This window comes from Macadamia integrifolia, unplaced genomic scaffold (assembly GCF_013358625.1).
Source record: "Macadamia integrifolia cultivar HAES 741 unplaced genomic scaffold, SCU_Mint_v3 scaffold1965, whole genome shotgun sequence".
Classification (NCBI taxonomy): Eukaryota; Viridiplantae; Streptophyta; class Magnoliopsida; order Proteales; family Proteaceae; genus Macadamia; species Macadamia integrifolia.
This window is the reverse complement of record NW_024868439.1, coordinates 88594-96059: the sequence shown is the minus strand read 5'-3', so window position 1 is coordinate 96059 and position 7466 is coordinate 88594. Positions and strand designations below refer to the sequence as shown.

Below are 7466 nucleotides of genomic sequence, written 5' to 3'. Positions count from 1 at the left end.
TCCCTTGGGATCTTTAAACGGCTTCAGCATCCCTCACCATTTGGTGTGCGAATTTCAATTTTGTTCTTCTTTGTCCTACCCCTAACCTTCCATATTCCACTTTTACCCCCACCTTTCCTCGGTTTGCCTGTTATTTGTATCGCCCATCTGAAACCGTGTTTTACGGATCAAAATCCTCTGTTTTTCTCATCCCTGTTTTTCCTTGTTTTGCTACCTGCAGAACACGACACGTGGACAACAGAGGATCCAACGATCAAGGTTGGGTGAGGATTATTACATCCGGTGCGTTGGTCTTAAAGTTGTCCACGTGTCGTGTTCTACAGGTAGCAAAACAAGGAAAAACAGGGATGAGAAAAACAGAGGATTATTTTCCGTATTTTACCCTGTTTAAAAGGCGTCATTACCCTTGTTCACCGGCTTTCCCCTCTCAACCCTCTTCCCTGCTCTGTTGGTCTTCTCCATTAACCCTCTTGACTTCAATGGGAAAAACGTCTCCCCCTTCCCTTTCTGCACCCTCTGCTTCATCGCCTTTAGCAGTTTGGAGCTCCTTTGCTAGACCTTCTGGAGGAACTCCCCTCTAAGCCATGGTTTCCTTCTTCCACTGCCTTATTTGGCTCTGTCGTCGGGTCCTCTTTCCCTAATCGTGAAAGACTGCGAGATTTCTTGGTTTCCATTTGGGAACCCAGAGGAGCTCTCTTTATTTGTGCCACTGATGACGGCTTCTTCTATGCGAACTTCGACACCAAGGAGACCCGCAATACCATCTACTCGGCTGCTCCCTGATGGTGTGACTCGTTTCTTCTTCAGCTGGGCTATCACTCTTTGAACTCACATTTTGCAATCAAGGAACGTGAATTCTTACCTCTATGGCTGCAAGTACTTGATATACCCACAGCAGGGTATTCGTATCATGCGATCCGGAACGCCGTATCCTGCCTCGGTAAAGGGCTTGAGTTTCCATCCTCTTGTTTTGAATTAGGACTCCCTCTCGAAACTGCAAGAGTCAAAATTTGGTTCAAAAAAACAAGACCCATTTGTCTCTATTCTACACTTCATCTTCCGGATGGATCTACGACTCCTGTCAAGTTCCTTTCCGAACTGGAAAGTATTTGCTCCCTTTGTGGCCGAATTACTCATGATTGAAGTGTTTGTTTGTTCTTCAATGAATCGCACAGTGGTAAGAACCCCGCTCCCTAATATGAGACTGTTATTACTAAACCAATTATGGGGAATTACCGCCCTTCCCCGTCTAATTCTCAGACCTTGCCAGTGGCTCCTTTGCCTCACAGCTCGGTTACTTCTATGCCTGCGATTCCGGTGTGTAGCTCTGAGTTGCACACTTCGCCGGAACCCAGCCTAGTGGTAATTGCTGCTGTTTCAGTTGGACCTCTGTGCTCCTCTGGGTTGTTTGTGGATTCACTTGTATCTCCTCAGGGGCGTCTAATGAATGTCCCTGGCTCATCTCCTTCAAGGGATCAAGTTTGGCCTCAGCAACCCCTATCCCTGGACCCGAAAAGCCATTCTCTTTGGGCGAATTCTCCCCTTTCTCTAGCACCCTCATCAATGTTTCAGATTAAATTTATCCCGGCCGTTTCCCACACCGATTCCAGCATCTCAACCTCATGTACCTACCCCTATTCAAACCTTTGCGACAACATGTTCTACCGACCGTCGCTTCCTTTTGGTACTGATCCAATGTTGACTGAATGTGCCATCCCCCTAAGCCTACTCCCCCGCAACACACTTCCTTTGAATTTCCAGATGTGCGTTTCCAAGCAAAATCATGTCTTTCCAATACTGCCTCCACCATTTGCAACCTTTTCCTATCCCAACTGGATCTGTTGGCCTCAATGAATCTTTTTTGCCCGACCCCTTAAGCGTCCCCGTTCTCTCTTGGATGCTGACCCTACTATTGAGACCCTTTTTCAATTCATCAACCTATTTGACCACCTTGAAAAACTCCTTAACGATCTAGTAGACTACTTCAAGGTGAAGGGAATTAACACTATGGAGGCGGCACCGCCATGTACAGAATCTTCTCATCAAGGCGCTGCAGATGGTACCGTCTTTGTGCTCAAAGTGGAAGGGAGACCACTCTAGGACCAGGTAACTCTTATTTGGCTCTTCCATCCTTTTTCCATTTTCTTATCAGTATTCTTTTGCATATCTCTCAATTTGATGCTTTCTTGGTATCATTTTGACTGCCGTTATAGAAGCGGACAATTTATATATGTTCTTATTTATCGCCTTGCTCACAACGGTGGCAATTTTTCCGGAAACTCAGAATTGTTCTTTTGGAGATTGACTTTGGATGGAATACCCACAAAGGAAAACCTACATAAATGGATGGAGACACTACCTATGGTCTTATGCCATAAAGGGCAGGAAAATCCATATCATGTGTTCTTTTGAGACTTTGCTCAAACAATCTGGGCAGCTGGACAATTAGGCTTAAGGCCTGCAAGCCTTCTTTTTTACTTTAGTTTCTATATTAATAATAAACAGGATTACTTTGGAGGCTTTCACCCCCTCACCAGATCATGTTCTACAACAAGAGAGGGTACTGATGCAACGACAATGGGACTTCTGATCAGGCTACAGCAATTTCTGTGGGTAATCGATAGTATTTTGACCGACTTAGATGAACTTGATGCCTTACTACATAAGGATAATTTTTTGATGTGGCCATGAGCTACTTTTGCATGCAAAATAGAAATAGGCTATATCCCATCTAAACTTCACTGTTGTGTAAATGATAGTAAGCAACTAGGACTTCTAAAACCCTGTGCGCTTGTAGGATTGTCAACTTTATTAGCTAATCCATGGTTTTTTTCTTTCGAATTAAAAAAAAAAAAAAAAAAAAAAAAAAAAAAAAACCAAGATTACATACAGTGATCTAAAGATGCCACTCAAACATCAACCCAATCTACTTCGTAGCTCCAATCACGGGTATCCATTGTAGTTCCCCAAACGACATATATGCGGGTGGACGAGAAACCTAGTATACCATTCTAATAGTTGCCGGAGGTTGGCATTAAAGCTATTAACCTGCGCAGTCACTGATTATTTTAAAACAAGCCATAAGATAAGAGTTCTGTGACACAAATACCTCCTACCAGTGTGGAGATTACTCAAATGCTCAGTGCATCAGCTTCCAAGCATACCAAAGTTCGAGCCATTTCGAAACAGGCAAAGAATTAAAACATGGTCAGACCAACCTAATGATAATATTTACTATGACCGCAAATTAACATTACAGACAACATTACCATATACAGGCACCGCCAACAAGTTCTTGATTGCCAAATTTGCTCATCTCATTCACCATGGCTAATGCATATGAAGACCCCCACCCAGAACAATTAAACCTAACCCTTTCCCACTTGAATGCTAACAATTGGAGCCAACAATAAAACCTAACATGAATCGGCATATTGAGATGAGTAGCATTTAGTTAGCAATGTACATTTGCTACACAAAGCAAACCAACCGTCACCACTATTATGCTAATAATATCATACAAGCCTGTGTTGGAGAAGAACCTGCAAATAAGGATCAAGATCCAAGTTATGGCAAGAATAAATCCAGTTAAAAGGTTGTAGCCTCTCCTGCAACTTGAAAACAAACACAATTCACTGGCAGGAAGGTCAGAAGGTTTAAGAATGTCTGCTTCATAACAACCATCTTATGGAAAAGCCAAAAATACCATGCATCAAGAATCATCTGGCCTCACCAACTTTGCATCTCCTATTTTACATCTGCAAAGTATGCCACATAAACAACTTAGTAAACAGCTGCCTATCAGCATACTAAAGTAACAAAAAAATAAAAAGATACAACAATTAATATTTTACACTGGCTATGGATCACAAAGACAAAAAAAACCGCTCTATTAAAAGGATGCATTTCAATATGAAGTTGTAAGTATCAAAAGCTGAAACGAAAATTCCAAAAAATTCTTACAACATTCGGCCAGCTGGATATTTTCATGCCCAGCTTTGTCTGAGCATAAGGAACATGGTCAGGGTTCTTTCCTAATTTTAATTTACTTGCTGATTTGGATTGAACTTTGGAGTAATGAAAAATTTGTATTTGAAATTTTGGATGGGACTACATTTATACTTTTATTCACTTTTAAGTATTTGACTGTTTAAGCTTTAAAGATTACTTAATTTTGGCCATAGTTAAAAACGTTGCCTAGGTCCCAGGCTATCGCCTTATTGCACTGTATGCCACCTTATATTTTTTGAATACCATTTAAGTAAATATTTATTTTATTTAATTAAGATATTATTCATAAATAAGCAAATACCCCCTATTTGAATCCAATAAAAATAGTTTAAAAATTAAATTCTAAAAAGATAAAAAATCAATCCCCAGGGTCCAAGAACAAAAACTGAATTTTTTGTTGTAGGGCGATTTTCAACTTTCGAATGGTACGATTTTTCTCAATTCTGAAAATTTTATAAATCTTATCATAGAAGAACATTGATAAGAACCAAAAGTTCGATAAAATAATCTTTTGTTTTTATGTCAATAAGATTTTTCCATTCAAGCAATTTAATAACATTTGCACACTTTAAAATAAATTTGACCGGAACATTACTTTTTCATAACAACTCAGATTTAAGTAATCTTAGACTTGTTGGAAAACTAGTTTTGTGTAATACTTAATACAAAAAGTCTCATCCAAAAATAAAATCATTTGACCAATAAAACTTATTATAGAAGAAGAGCATTTCTCTAAATGTCAATAAGTCATGTTGATTTTTTATAACTTGATGTGAACGTGACTATGTTGATTTTTATAACTTGATGTTGCTTAATGTTGATTGATTTTTTATGCCAGAGTATATATTATAACATACAAAATAACTTTAGAAAATGAGAAAAATAAAAAATAACAAATAAGTGATTTGATCGCCATTGCAACGCCATAGAGGACGATTCACCGCCAAATCGATTAGCCACCCCTCCACCGCCTTGGGTCACCATGGTGCAGTGACAATTATGATTTTGGCATTTTTAGTTTATTTCATGCTTTCTTTCATTCTAAGGCACTCATTTTGGCACCATAGAGGTTAAGTATAATAAATATTTACAAATTTTAACAGTCCATTTTTCTTTATAGATGAACTTAGCAAGTTTATTCACTTTATTGATTTTTTTTTTTTTTTCTGATGAATATCTTGCATTGGAATGATGCTTTAATATTAATTTAGTAAAATTATATTTTTAATATGCTATTTCTGCCAAATGAAATGGTTATATAAAAGAAAGAACAATAGAATCCCCTGCGGCCGCCTTAGCGCCTAAGTGCTTATGAAGGGCCTCAAACTCCTTGATCGCCTTGATAACTATGTACAAGATAGCTTTTTCAAACTTTTTTGACCAACCAGCCTTTCAAAAGACACTTATCATTTGATAAAAAAATAAAAATATCATTCCAAAACCACTTCTTAAGGTTCATTAGTTTCAGCTTTGCCAGAAAATAAATTCAAACATAATTGGAGGAAACTAATTATAGAACACCACCAATCCAAGCCAAAATAATATTTTGTAGCACTTCCATGGCACAATCAAGAAGTTCCATTAATCCCTCAAGTGCTAGTGTAGGAAGAAGAAAAAGGCTTAATCTTAGCCTGCAATTCTTGATTAAACCAGTTTTCTGGTTTTGTTTTGAACCAGCAATTGGTTCACTACTATTAATTTATCTTTTGTTGTACCTGTACAGGTGGTAAACTACTAATCCATTCCACACCTTTTCAAATTCTGATTGAAGAGTATTAGTCTAGGGTAACTCTCTCCCCTATCTTATTACTCGGAGTTTTTAATGGGTATCTAGAAGACTAAGGTTACTAGGTTCAGAAATCAAATAAAACCATAATCACAGTGACAGGTTTAGAAAAACAAATTTAAAGAGAAATTTGATAACCAAGAATCAGAAACTCAGATGGGCTAAAAATTCTGGTTGAAGGTCAAAAGTATCACCAAGAATAACTCTTCAAAAGATGAATCTGATCCAATGGCCTGATCTGGAGTTATACATGTATCCTACTACGAATAGAATTCTTTAAAACAGAATTTCAGAAGTGACAATTGACAGCAGATCTTATGGGGTCCAAACCAGCAATTGAAGCATACAAAACACCAACAGATTTCAGCAATAATATAAGAATAGTATGTTGAAATCCTTCTCCCCCTCTCCCCCCTTTGTATATTCTTCTACTTTTAATATATTTATTCATTCAAAAAAAAGTTGAAACAGAAAATAAAATCTGGTCTTAAAATAAATTAGAATTAGAAATCCAACTTGAAGTAGGACACTAAAAATTTAGCACAAAAAATTAAATTTTGAAACCATGGGGGTATTTAGAATACTATCTAATTGCCAAATATGAAATCAGATTTGAAATCTCAGATGTAAGCTATAGATAACTGAAATTCCAGCAAGTATGCATGCATAAGAACAGACTAACTTAGAAATAGTATTCTAATAGAGTTACTACTATATTTCGCAGAAGCTATTCTGTGAAGAAGAATGGAAGAAAGAAAGATGGAAATGAACCAAGCATCTCACCTGGAACTAGACTGAAATCCCATCAACCCTACCTTGGCACCTAACCAAGGGTTGCTACTGCATCTCACAGAAGCTATAAATCACACAGAACATAGTAGCAAACCCAAGCTTTATTCAAACAAAACTCTGCTGATGTAGGGATATAAGGAGTAAAGTCTTCAACCCTGAAAACTCTCTTCAAATTAGTGAGGTGAAATCATGAGCTCAACAAATTCCTCAACAACGAGAACAACATTTTGAATATTCACAGCTTCATGTGGAGTGTTCTCGAAGTCTTCCTTAACCAAAACCTCATCTAGTATCACTGCTGCAAACTTATCTTCGTTATCTTCTTTGAATTCTGCTAGGTTATCTTCCATGACAGAATTTGTCTGAGTGTTGAAAATCTTCAAGCACGGTCTCTTCATTGTCATCGCAGGCTTCTATGATTTCTTCATCTTTATCTTTGACTGTAGAATCTAGCTCTTGAAGTGAAGGAAAACCTTTTTGTGACGATATATCTTGGCAGATACTTGTTCTTCAACTCATCTTTCAACTTGCCTTGGTAATTACTGTATCACGTGCCCGTAACCTGTTCTAATGATTTTCCCCCTCTCTACTTGGTGTTATCAGCTTTTATCATGCGAACCTTTTTTCTATCCTCTGACAGAGTAAACCAGTCGAAGTAACCATCCAAACAAGCAAACTAGCAATAGAATACTTGGGGATTGAGTTTCCTATAGTACTCTTTCAACTCGAGCTTTACCTTCTGGGACCTGGATGTCATCAACTAGTCCTATTATTCAAACCTCAAATATACCATGCAAGGTATCCTTAAAAAAGGGACTGTTCATAGCAACTCTCAAATGTCCTCCCTGAAGTCTCTTCTTTCTTTTTTTTTTTTTTT

At 37.8% G+C, this 7466-nt stretch overlaps 1 protein-coding gene and 1 long non-coding RNA gene across 3 annotated transcripts in view; one reads left to right on the top strand and one right to left on the bottom strand.

The window, feature by feature from the left end:
- Positions 1-429: 429 nt before the first annotated feature.
- LOC122065296 lies at positions 430-2876 on the top strand. The gene is made up of 2 exons (XR_006135970.1): positions 430-927; positions 1979-2876. It is a non-coding gene; the product is annotated as an uncharacterized LOC122065296 (long non-coding RNA).
- Positions 2877-3197: 321 nt separating this feature from the next.
- The window catches only part of LOC122065295 (transcription factor GTE4-like), a 26497-nt gene continuing 22228 nt past the window's right edge, over positions 3198-7466 (bottom strand). Inside the window, exons 5-6 of one of the 2 annotated variants that reach the window (XR_006135969.1) lie at positions 3707-3758; positions 3198-3542 (exon numbers count right to left, since the gene is read on the bottom strand). The gene's annotated coding sequence lies outside the window, so the exon portion shown is untranslated. Of the gene's footprint in view, positions 3759-7466 lie in introns of both variants that reach the window. The other variant, XM_042629087.1, reaches the window with a different exon arrangement.